At 37.0% G+C, this 13,311-nt stretch overlaps 1 protein-coding gene across 7 annotated transcripts in view; it reads right to left on the bottom strand.

The window, feature by feature from the left end:
- The window catches only part of OXR1 (oxidation resistance 1), a 443,393-nt gene that overhangs the window by 357,624 nt on the left and 72,458 nt on the right, over positions 1-13,311 (bottom strand). The window contains exon 2 of one of the 7 annotated variants that reach the window (XM_059165785.1): positions 4,281-4,396. The exons of the other annotated variants lie outside the window; for them this stretch is intronic. The gene's annotated coding sequence lies outside the window, so the exon portion shown is untranslated. The remainder of the gene's footprint in view (positions 1-4,280; positions 4,397-13,311) is intronic. 7 annotated transcript variants of the gene reach the window in all.

Raw genomic sequence — 13,311 nt, forward strand, 5'->3', positions numbered from 1 at the left:
GCCATCTGGATGTCTTCTTTGCAAAAATGTCTGTTCATGTCCTCTGCCCATTTCTTGATTGGATTATTTGTTCTTTGGGTGTTGAGTTTGATAAGTTCTTTATAGATTTTGGATACTAGCCCTTTATCAGATATGTTGTTTGCAAATATCTTTTCCCATTCTGTCAGTTGTCTTTTGGTTTTGTTAACTGTTTCCTTTGCTGTGCAGAAGCTTTTGATCTTAATGAAGTCCCAATATTTCATTTTTGCCCTAGCTTCCCTTGTCTTTGGCGATGGTTGAAGCCAAATTTTGTAGGGTACAATTAATTCCATGATACTGTATTAGGAGCTTTAGTTCCGGTCATTAACCATTAACCCAGTACTGTTCAATTAAATATTTATTGAGGATATACTACGTGCACATACACTATCCCAGGTAGAGTTCAGGGGTAAGCATGAATGACATATAAATAAGACATGTTTCTGCCTTCAAAGAATGTTGTATGTAAGAAAGATGATTATAATAAAATGGAGTAAGTTTTCTAACATGTTTACACGGAGTATATAGGAGCAAAAAGACGAGCTTTCACCCCAGTCTTAGGGATTTGGAAGGACTTCTCTCTCTCTCTCTCTCTTTTTTTTTTTTTTTTTTAAGATTTTATTTATTTGACAGAGGGAGAGATCACAAGTAGGCAGAGAGTCAGGCAGGGTGGGGGGGAAGCAGGCCCCCTGCTGAGCAGAGAGCCAATGCAATGTGGGACTCAATCCCAGGACCCTGAGATCATGACCTGAGCCTAAGGCAGACGCTTAACCCACTAAACCATGCAGGCACCCCTGGAAGGATTTCTAAAGAAGATAATGGACCAAACTACTAACATTAGGTTTGGCTGCAAGTTTCAAAACAAGCAACCAAAATATTGAAAAAAAAAAAAAATCCAAACTCAGAGTCGCTTAGAAAAGACCGTTTATTTCTCTCTCCTATAAACAAATCCTGAGTCTTAAGAAGTCCAAGGAAGACACAGCAATTCTATAAACACGTGAGATGGAGACTTCCTTCTTGTCATTTTACCATTCTTGACATGTGGTTCCCCTACATGTTCCAAGTGGCTGCTGAGCTTGAGAATGTCTGTGTTCCAGTTAGCAAGAAGAGGAAAGAAAAGGATGCTTTCTGAAATTTACACATGACATTTCTGCTTGTATTTCATGGGACAGAGCTTACTAACTTGGCCACTCTTATTCTACTGGAGACTGGGAAACGCAGTCATTATTCTAGGCAGCCACAAACCATGGTACCTACTAGAAACCAGGGATAAACGTGGGTATTGGGAGAAAATTAGCATTGTCTGCCATTGTGTTTGTGACTTGGTGACCTTTACCCACAATATTTTATGATTCTGTACCTACTGCAAAGTGACAAACATAGGGCAGATGTGAGGTGCCATCAGTCTGTGGTTTGTTGGTAATTTTACATATTTGATATATAATGTGCTAAACATCCAAACTTCCTCAGTTTTCATAAATCACTCAGAATCAACAAAATATTTTGTGTGCCCTATTATTTACCAGACTCTAAGTATGAAGGGCACAAGACTAACAAAATATGGTCTTTGCACATAAAGAATTTACTTACATAGATGCCATCATGTAAAAAAATAAAATGCACTCTGAAAATTGTTGAGTATATACAAGGACATACGAACAGCTATAGGGGAATAGAGAAAGAACCATAACTCTAATGGATTCTAATTTTAATGGCCCCTGTCTGCCAGTTGAGTAAGCAGCTGTAAGATCGGTATCCTAAACAGTCTCCTTGCATTCCTGAAGAGGTTTTCAAGTCCATTCTGCCCTTGTTAAAACATATGGACTTCCATCTATTAAGGACAGAGGGACTCTGAACTCTGCTCCGAAAATTGGTAACTTCCAACTCTCAAAATCTGTTATTACCTGATTCTTATCAAGGGTTCAATTACCAAAAATGAAAAAAAAAAAGTATGTGCAATTGTCTGACATAATTCATTCTAGATAATCTTAATTCTTAATTCTATCTTTAGAGAGATATGTATCTGGATATCATTATTTTAATATGTAACCAAATTACCTTTACTGAATTATACTTTGGGGTTTTTCCAAGAGTTTGCATTGAAGGATGTCAATAAAGATAATAATAAATAAGCAAGCAAAATCCATGCCTGTGAAATCAGCTATAAGGTTTAGTGGGCTATTTACTGACATAAAAATGTTGCCCTTATGAGCACTCAAAGCAAAAACGTGCCAAGTTTCAACACTAAGAAAACTATTATTCCAAAATTCTGACTTGCTTTAATCCCATGGGGACATTTATTTCTTTGCTTTAACTTACGAGAAGCTCTGCAACAAATCTGTCACATTTCTTTAAGAACTATTCAAGGCTTCAAGGTTTGCATTTTTATCCTAACTTTTTTTTCCCATTTCTGGCAACTTTAATTTTTAACATGTTTTTGATAAACACACATACAGATACAAACATATGCACATACAGACATACATGTGTGTAAATACATAGAAAATCCTCCCTAAGTCTTTTTTAGGGTGACAAAGATATAATTAAAGACAACAATTCCAGATTTGCCTGCTTCTGCAGAATGTAGGAATAACATGTGAAGAAATTTGATCTCAGGATCGTTGATCAAACCATATGGAACCATTGTTTTTGTAGGTCAAAATGGCCAAATATTATCAACGTATATGGTGCAACTTAATATAACTGAAGGGTTGACTAAGACAGCCTAACACTGTTGACTTCACCCTGACTCAACTTTACACAGGCCTCTTCCTGACTCTAGACCACGACCTCTCTTTTCTTAGAGTGTTTACTATAGAAAATTTGCAATTATAAATTCTTTCTCTGCCCCTTTGAGATAAGAATCTATCCACTTCTTGCCAGTTATACAACCCCAGTAATGTCTTTCTCAAGGACTGGGGGAGCCATCCATTGCAAATGAAATCATCAAAGAAGATTGTGTTCTACCTCCCAGTCTCTGTGGGAAGATAGGTGCCTAACTTCTTAAGTACCAATTAGCAAACACAGATGGCCTGATCCCATTGAGCAACCTCCTCCTAATACCCTCCAGTACTTTTCAACTAGCTGAGTCTTAGCACTTAAAACCCTCCTGTCTTCTGTTTCAGCAGAATTGAGATCAGTCACTGTCCCCTATTCCAAAAGTCTTGAATTAAGTTTTCCTTGCCTGTTGAACGTCGCCTGGTTTAATTTTTCTTTGGGAAGGTATTTTGTTTTTTTGTTTTTTAAATTCCTTGAAGTTCAGGAAAATCTCCTAAGAAGCTGGCAATGTTGTTAAAAAGTACAGTTTTTTCTCAATGCCTTTTACCTGTAATATCTATCAACTTGGATCTTGAAAAGTTTATATTAAATGTGGATTTATAAAATAAAATATTAGAAAATTGCATTTTTTTTCAAATGGTATACCTAGGTGCTTATAAGAAAAAAATATATGAACATAAAAAAATTCATATGGCTATTCATAATGATTACAATAATCACTCTGGGATCCATTTGGAATTAAATCATCTTTTATTTTTATTTGCATCCTATAACTATCTAATTTATTTCTTCAAGGATACAAACCCACAAGGCAGTCAATTAAGTTTACTAAATTTTGTAACCCAGAAAAGACAATGATGTGATGCTTTTAAAGGCCTTGGAGAAATGACTCATTTCTTATCAATGAAAACTTTCCAAAGAAAACATCTTTAGGATCTTCAGAAAAGGTTAAATTTTCTGTACATTTTGATGATTCACAATCTTTTTTTCCAAATAAGGATTTATTCATTTATTTGAGAGCAAGAAAGAGAGAGCATGAGAAGGAGGGGGAGAGGGATAGAGAATCTCAAGCAGCCTCCCTGCTGAGTGCAGAGCCTGCCTTGGGCTGAATCCCAGGACCCTGAGATCATGATCTGAACCAAAACCAAGAGTCAAATGCTTAACCGACTTGAGGTACCCAGGGGTCCCCATGATTCACAATCTTTATGCAAATCCCAACATCGTTCTTCACACTGAAGTATGAATTTATAGTTTTAAAGCAAAATCCTAACATTACTACTCGCCTCCACTGCCATCAAGAGAATGTTCTTCACATTAGGGAAAACTTTTAAAAATATATGGATTGATTGACTCTGTTGATTTTAAGTTATAAGCATAGGCACAACTGTTCTCTTGAGGTCACTCCTTTAGCACAATGTTAAGGAAAATAGTATGTCAATTTAATACAAGATCTTCATTTGACGTATTCATTAAAAGTGACTAACTTGAGACACCTGGGTGGCTCAGTCGGTTAAGCGTCTGACCCTTGATCTCAACTCAGATCTTGATCTCAGGACTTTGAGTTCGAGGCCTCAGTTGGGCTCCATACCCAGTGTGGAACCTGCAAGAAAGAAAGAGGGAGGCAGAGTGGGAGGGAGAAGGAATGAAGGAAGGAAGGAAGAAAAGAAAAAAAAAAAGTAAAAACCCTTGAACACAACAATGGATTACTGAGATTATATTTTACCAAAATAATTATTTTTAATCATTTTATCCATGAATAAGATTCAGGGCTTCAAACTGAATGGAAAGGAATACCACATTCTAATATGTTTGTTTTTCTGTAATCACCTTGCCATTTAGTTATATAACATGAAAGAACTTTGGAAAGATGACTTTACTAATAAGTAAAAAATGAATTTTCACAGCCTCGTCCAATGACTACATAAAAGATTTTGTAAGTTTACAATGTTAAAATTTCATGAAGATCGGGTTAAATAACCTGCCATATGATAACTGTATGTTTTGTTCTACTTCATACTTAAGACAGTAAATCTATTAAAAAATTACATGCAAGAAGAATGAAAATGATTAAAGGTTTTGAGCATAAGCACTATTGAGTGTCCATAAGTGAAGTGCCTTTGCTTAGAATCCAAACGTGATACTATTTATTATAGAATAATTTCAAAACGGGTAAGGCCAATGGTCCATTGGATTTTGTTTAATTCCACTGAAGGTATTGTAAGAGATAATGAGCATAAAGTGAAGAATAAAATGCTTCAAGTAGAGAACAAATTTTTTATGCTAAAGATTCAAAATAAATGTGTAGAAACATGAATAATCAAGAAAAGAGTAGAACATGTTGAATTTTTCAGGGTGGTTTCCTTATTATCATCGGATCAGAGTCCTCTTCCTCGCTTTCTGGTTTCCCTGTGGACTGATACCAGTCCTTCCCGACCTAGCCTCCCTACTCTAGTTGAGCTTGCTTGTCGGATACTCATTCCTGTGCCCTGACTAGACTACGAAGTTCTGATTCTTCTCTGTGGCCTGGCGTTTTCTTTCTTCGTTAGTTGCGACTATCCAAATTCGTCAAGGATCCATACAAGCCCCACAAATCCTAGGAATTCTTGCCTCAGAGTTTCAGGTTTCTCTGATAGCCCCCCTTTCTGAACTTATATCCAATTTAGTAATTTTACTGTACACAGTAAAATGTGTACATAATTTTTATGTATATTATTTTTACTTGCTTCCATAAACTCTGAGTTTAAAAGGTCAAAAACAGTTTTTTATGTTTAAACTCCAAAGCATCTAGGTAAGTTCCAAGTACTCTCCACCTATGAATGAACTAGTGGACAAAGTGCAGTATTTTAACAGCAATATGACTTGAAGGACTGAAAAATAATGGTTTAAATATGAACTTTTCTTCTTCTAGTCTCATACTGGTATTATGAATTTCAGGACCTCCAGAGATTTGGAAGAATGTAAGTCAATCACTGGGGAAAGATATTCTTTTTCTTGGGAAAATTCTGGTTAAATATATGGACAAATCCTTAAAATAAAAATAAACAAGAAAACTGAACTAAGAGTTTGCCTTTTCCCTTTATCTTACAGATGTTTCTCTAGAGATAATATTTTTATTTTTATTTTTATTTTTATTTATTTATTTTTAAAGATTTTATTTATTTATTTGACAGAGATCACAAGTAGGCAGAGAGACAGGCAGAGAGAGAGAGAGGAGGAAGCAGGCTCCCTGCCGAGCAGAGAGCCCGATGCGGGACTCGATCCCAGGACCCTGAGATCATGACCTGAGCCGAAGGCAGCAGCTTAACCCACTGAGCCACCCAGGCACCCTAGAGATAATATTTTTAAAAATAAGAGGGTTCTGCCTTGAATTTTTATAATTTATATTATGTTTTAATTTTAAAATAATAAACTTAGGCATACAGATCAAAATCAAAAAGACATATAATAAAGATAAACAGTTCTCCCTCTTCTGTCCTCTGTCCCAGCCATCCAGCCAGAACCTCTTTACAACTGTTTCTACCAGTATCTTTATCCTCATAGAGATATTCTCTGGATGTCTATCTATACCAAACTATTCCTAGCTATCAGTTTATCTCCCCATCTATTCATCTACTTAGCTTTCACAAAATGGTGAAATTATACACATTTTCTCTGGCACCTGGTATTTTCACATACATGTGTAACCATAAGCCCACATACAATATTTCCCTACAGATCCACACACAGAGGTGCCTCATTATCTCTAAGAGTTGTAAACAATTTCACTGAATGGATTTACCCTAATTTATTAGACTATCTCACAATAAAGGAGATTTAGTTTGCTTCTGATATTTGCAATTACACGCAAGCCTGCAGTGTATATCCTTATGTATCTGATACAATGTAAATGCATATTTGTGGATAAATGCCTGGGAAGTAAAATTTCTGGGTCAAGTCTATGCATATTTTTAATTTTAAAGAAACTGGTAGATTGCCTTTCATAGAAGGTGTACCAGTTTACATTCCTACGAGCAACGTATAAGCTTAATGGTTCTGGCATTACTGCTTTCTAGAGTACCAATAAGCCAGGCAGATTTTATAAATATAGTTCCTGAAGTGTACTCAATATCCCAAGCCAGAAATACTATTCCACACATCCAAGTAGGCACTAAGCCTGGTTATTCTACCTCTGGGATATCTTTAGAATATGTTCACTTTTCTCCATTCATACCACCAATGTCTACTCATATCTGCATAATAACAATGACCTAATAAGTAGTCCCACTTCATTTAGTTCTCAACCAAAATGTTTTTCTGCAGCACACTACAGGTTGAGGGCTCCTTGGGTGATGCAGTGATTTTCTAGCTAAGAGCACCAGAACAGAGAGGCAGGGATAGTGACATTAGGAAAACCTGGGCATGCTTTCCAGCTATGCTTCTTGCCAACGTCTGGCCTCAAGAAAATTAAGTACATTCCCTTGCTTGTTTCTACACTTGATCTGAGCCAATTCTTTTTTTTTTTTTTTTAATAGAAATGTTAATCATACTTACAAGGAAGGTCAAAATGAAATTTAAAAAAAAAAATGCATGGAAGGACTTCATATTGCCTGCTGCATAGGAAGAGCTCAAAAAGTGATAATGCTGGGGCTCCTGGGGGACTCAGTCAGTTAGGCGTCTGCCTTTGGCTCAGGTCATGATCCTAGGGTCCTGGAATCAAGACTCATATTGGGCTCCTTGCTCAGTGAGGAGCCTGCTTCTCCCTCTCCCTGCCGCTCCCCTGCTTATGCTCTGTCAAATAATAAATAAAATCTTACAAAAAGTAATGCCAATGATGATGAGAATAATGAAGAAGGAGGAAGAGACTGAGATGATAATAAATTTGTCCCAGTATCCATAAATTGCTCTATTTGCCTTCACATTAAAGCCCCAGTTCTTTGAGATGGTTTATAAGACTCGAGATGATTTAACACCAGCTTCTTTCCCACCTTCCTCTCTCATGGAAGCCCCACCACCCTTTCTCAATCTCACCCTCCACAAGCCACTCTATTTCAGCTAAGTGGTCTTGGATTTTCCTGACTCCACCGTGTCTCTCTAGCTTATAGGCCATTCCATTCACATGCTAGTCCCACTGTATGTTATTACACACATAAGCTTTTCCCCCTCTGCTGCCTAATCATTACAGCTCAACATAGACAGTGTTTTGTCCAAACTTTCCTAGTCCTTGGTAGGTGTAGCCCCCACGCTCTCTTATAACACCTTGCTCTGAATGCATGAAGATGTTTAAAAACAGTGGTTTAATTCTTTAATGCAGGTATTTCCCTCTAAATTGCAAGTTCCTTAAAGATGGACAGAAAATCTAAACAGCAAACCCAAGGCCTAGCCTAATACTTGGGACAAAGAAGGTACTCAATGTTTGCTGAAAAACAAAGAATAAATATCTGATATCAAGGAATGTAAAATGGGGCTCCTGAGTGGCTCAGTGGGTTAAGCCGCTGCCTTTGGCTCAGATCATGATCTCAGGGTCCTGGGATCGAGTCCTGCATTGGGCTCTCTGCTCAGCAGGGAGCCTGCTTCCCCCCCCTCCACCTGCCTCTCTGCCTACTTGTGATCTCTGTCTGTCAAATAAATAAATAAAATCTTAAAAAAAAAAAAAAAGAAATGTAAAATTCTAGATTGCTAAACCAAAAGCAGTGTTCCCTTTTCCTTCTAAATTATAAAAATATTATTTCTATATTTTATCATATTTATGGGTTCCAAACTTCTAAATATTGTTACTTTTTAAAAATAATTATTAAAATATTTTTTGAAACTTGGATATTAATTAGGGAATATTAATTGTGGAAACTTAGTAGAAGTCATTCCATTTTGCTAATGTTTTGCTACTCAATTTTGCCCAGAATATAATTTAGTCATAAAATACATAAACTAACATCTTTGTTTGGATATGCAAAATAGGACCAAACAATTCCCATATTCTAGCTACATCAGCAATCATCACACAGACTTTCTAATAGGATATAGACGTGTTTCTCTAGAACAATGGAGTGGTTAAGGTCAGCATGGATGTAGACCAAAAAGAGTCTAAGTTCCTCGCACACTATTTTTACACACTATTGATACCTAGCCTGAAAATACAGTCTTTGCAGAGGACTGAGAAATCCCACATATTAAAACTTCAGATCAGCACAGATGGTAACCCTGGAGACAAGCTAATGCAAAGCTTTATGTGTCCTTTCACTGCAGAGCAGCTGTCATTTTACTTATATTAAAGCCATTTCATGGGAGGTATTAGTATTCAATTGAGCATGTCAGTAATTGGTCTAAAAGCATTTATCACAGAGACATGGCTATATTTATGATTATCCTAAGTACCCACTTCAGAAATATCCCCTATGTTCAACTTACAGAAAGTATTCGCCATAGCCAGGGAAATAAAGGCTTCTGGACGTTACAGTAATTCTTAAATAAATTATCATGCTCAACAAAGGTCACCTTAAAGCAGTTTGGGATTATTATCTACAGAATAATAGATTATACCAGATATTATTATAATTCTCTGAGAATAAAATCATTTTATTTTTCTATAAAACTGCAAAGATACCTTTTCTACCCATGCTGTTGAGGTTTGATTTCAATGTCTCTTAAATGGTGATGTAATCATAAGCTTCTATGTGGCCTCTGTCTTCCATCTCTCCCTCTTGCTGGTCTTCCTCCCCCCGATTCCTGATTCTGTACAACCTTTCCTTGTCTCTCCACTATGACTTGCAATTAGTACTTTCCTTATTTCTTCCCGTCACTGACCAACTCCCCAAACCATTCCTCCACACCCACCATCTCTCCCTTTTCACCACCCACTTATGCTTGCTGGTTTTTATTTCTGATCTGCTGGTTTACTATCCTGATCACCATATGTAACCACTAATTCCTCTGTCGGCCTCCACTCCCTGCCCACTTGTTCTGGACACTCCTTCTTTGACTTCCAGGATGCTGACGCATCTACGCTCCCCTCACCCTCTCTGTTCTTCTTCCCATTTCCTTTATGTGGATATTCGCCAAAGTTCTGCCTACCTTGGATTTTCTCAGTGGATAATTCACAGATTTCTATGTACCTCCTCCTTTTTCCTGACTTCCAGAATCATCATTCCTAATCATTTATTAAACAGTTGCCGAATTATGTGTTTGTTTTTGCTTTTTTACTGCTCAGTAATATCTCTTTAAGTCATTGTCTCCCTTTTACCCCCTAATACTACCACCCATGTTCAAGCCCTTACAGTCTTCTGTTTTGACCAGCTTTTTTTTTTTCTTCAGATTTTTAAAGCACCTAAAAACAATTAATTAAGGTATATTTTAAAATCTTAAGAGTGGACTAATGACCAAAATCCTAACTGAAAAAAGAGTTTTAAAAGGAGATTATGCTGAGTGAAATAAGTAAAGCAGAGAAAGTCAATTATCATGTGGTTTCACTTACTTGTGGAACATAAGGAATAACATGGAGGATATTAGGAGAAGGAAGGGAAAAGTGAAGGGCGGAGGGAATCAGAGTGGGAGACAAACCATGAGAGGCTGCAGATTCCGAGAAACAAACTGAGGGTTTTAGTGGGGAGAGGGATCGGGGGATGGGTAAGCCTGGTGGTGGGCATTAAGAAAGGCACGTATTACATGGAGCACGTGCAATGAATCTTGAGACACTACATCAAAAACTAATGATGTACTGTATGGTGACTAACAGAACATAATAAAACAATAAAAAATAAAGAAAATTTAAAAAAAAAAAAGAAACAATTTTGAAAATTGAACACAAAAAGCTCTTTAGTTCATTTTTTTCCTATGGACGAGTTCTCTTTTTTTAATTGGAGTATAGTTGAAACCAATGTTACATTGGTTTCAGGGGTACAGCACAGTGATTGGACAGCTCTAAACTTGACCCTAAGCTCACCACCAGCTGTCACCATGCAGTGCTCTTACAATATCACTGACTATATTCCCTATGCTCTGTCTTTCATCTTTGGGCAGCTTAAAATATTAAGCATTTGGGGGTGCCTGAGTGGCTCATTTGGTTACTCATCCAACTTTTTGATTTCAGCGCAGGCCACAATCTCAGTGTCATGATCTTACAGTTGTGAGATCAAGACCTGCAAAATGTGACCAGCTCCATGCTGGCTGTGGCACCTGCTTAAGATTCTCTCTCCTTCCCTCTGCCTCAGATGCCTGACCACCCAGCCCTTGCACATGCACACACAAGCTCTCACTCGTTCTCTTTCTCCCTAAAAACATGAGATCTTTAGTGTTGATAAGCAGCATGCTGATGTTTGGAAAATAAGCACCCCTACTCCCGAGCACTAGCGTCCTCTGGTACAGTTTACAAATCACTGGCTGGAAATGGCTGCACTGGCCCTAAAACTTGTCTCTGACCCCTGATCCATATCAAAAATTAATTTTATCAAGGCAAAGCACTTACAGATGCAAACTCCTTCTTTAGAAATAGAAGTAGTCATTCCAAATGAACAGCCAGTCATTCCACGTAGATTTTACGCTTGGGATCCTCTTCCATATGGTCTAGCCTATATTTTCTGGCTTGTCTAAATTCAGGTTGGGTTACTACTGTGCAGTGAATTTTTTCCACCCTCTGCTGAAGGTCTAGCACAGCACTTTTACCTTGGAACTAGTCAAAACATATTAAATTGAATTCTCAGTGCAAAACTCAAAGTTTTCAGGTATGCATTATCGTACTCAAGGGTAGCACTAAATAAATGAGGCTTTAAAAAAGTATGATATATCTAAACTGCCTGGTGTTTTTAAGAATTTACAACAAATTTTGGTGAGTCACTAAAGGTTCAGTCCCATGTTGAACGCCTAGTGGAAAGCACTGCCAAAACTCAGTTTAATTAAAAACAGAAAGAAACAAAGCAGCAGACTGGTTTTCTTTCCCCCTAAATAAATGTTTCAAATTAAAAATATATATATCTTAGGTACACTTAATGAATCTTTCTGTACTCTCAAAACATAAGCACTTATGCATTCAGGAGTTACTTGGGAGAAGTGGGGAAAGCCAGCCAGGGACGCAATGCATTTTAAGAATGTAGTTTATACTTCTTTTTCTGCTCTTCTGAAGGCTTTCCAGGCACTGCTTCAAGGCCCTTCGCCATTCAGCCGGAGTCCCCCTGTTTATCCTCATCTCCATCATCCCACTCTTCCTGCCTCTGAAGCCCTGGCCATATGTGCGCCTGCTTCCTCCTCCAATAAACTAAACCCTTCCATGCCTGTTTGCTCAGAATGAACACACTGATCAGTATGTTCAAACTTCCAGCAATGTCTGTCCCTTACCTTCCAGAAAACATACTTGTCCTGAAGAGCCCAGCTCAAATATCAACATCCCACACTTTAAAATTAGGTAGAATTGCGTGTCCCCTTCAGATTTGTATCTTTTTTTATGATATGCATATTTTTTACTGCAATATTTATCATATATGTCACTACTGTTATGGCTTATTATCTGCTAAAGGTAGGTTAGTATTATATTAAATTAGGTAACTACTTAAAAAAAAATAGTCATTTACTTAAGAAATATGGAATTTGAAGTTTCTGACCATAAGGGTAGTAGAGTACCCTTGTGTTATAACAAATGGACAGATAAACAGAGAGAGGACATAGTAATATTTACTTAAAATGTACTTATTTGTAGGTAATATTTTAGAACAACTACAAAAGCAAAAGGAATCTAATATTATTTATTCTTTTATCTGGGTCCTACTAATTCTCAAAGCGATTAATTTTATCTTTATATTTTCTCTTCAACCATCTACTACATAGTGTAGTTTGTTATCTAAAATAAAGAGCCAATAAATACCTGTTAAATTGATTTTAGCTGAACTGCTATATTGTTATAGTCATGCAAATAATTGATTTTTCTTCTGTTTAACAATGAAGGCATTTGCGTAAGAGATATTCAATCGATATAAGAAAAAAACAGCTTACTTCCAAGAGAAGACATTTAAAAGGTAAGAGCGTCCTGTTGATAATCACTAGATAGTCCTGACCTGTAGACAATACCTATTCTTAGGGAATACAGCAGCCCAGAGTAATACATTTTTCACAGATACAGATACATACACGAGAAAAACATGTGCATGTCATTCTTCGTTTAGGCAAGTATTTTCTTCTTTTGGGCATTATTTGAAAAGACCCCAAATGCTCAAAACCCATTCACTTCTCTTAAGTCCTTTCCACGAGGCTGGAGAAGAACTGACTTTTCCCAAAGAGCTTTTGATTTTCATTTTGGAGGGATGGACATGCTTAATTAAAACTGACACCTGAAGGAACTTTCATGTTTTGGAGCTAAACAGCAAGTGCTTCTAACCATCAGAGTATCACTGAATATTCACAGAAGCTACAATCTGTGAAAGGAACACAGTCCTCCTGGCAGAGAGATTACGCCACTCCTGGCAAAAAAGAATTAGGGATTAAAAAATAGTTCAAATATCCAGGCTGAGATGAAAAACAAAACAAAAAGCCTTTTCTTAGCTTATCATCCAAATT

This window comes from Mustela lutreola, chromosome 3 (genome assembly GCF_030435805.1).
Source record: "Mustela lutreola isolate mMusLut2 chromosome 3, mMusLut2.pri, whole genome shotgun sequence".
NCBI classification, from domain to species: domain Eukaryota; kingdom Metazoa; phylum Chordata; class Mammalia; order Carnivora; family Mustelidae; genus Mustela; species Mustela lutreola.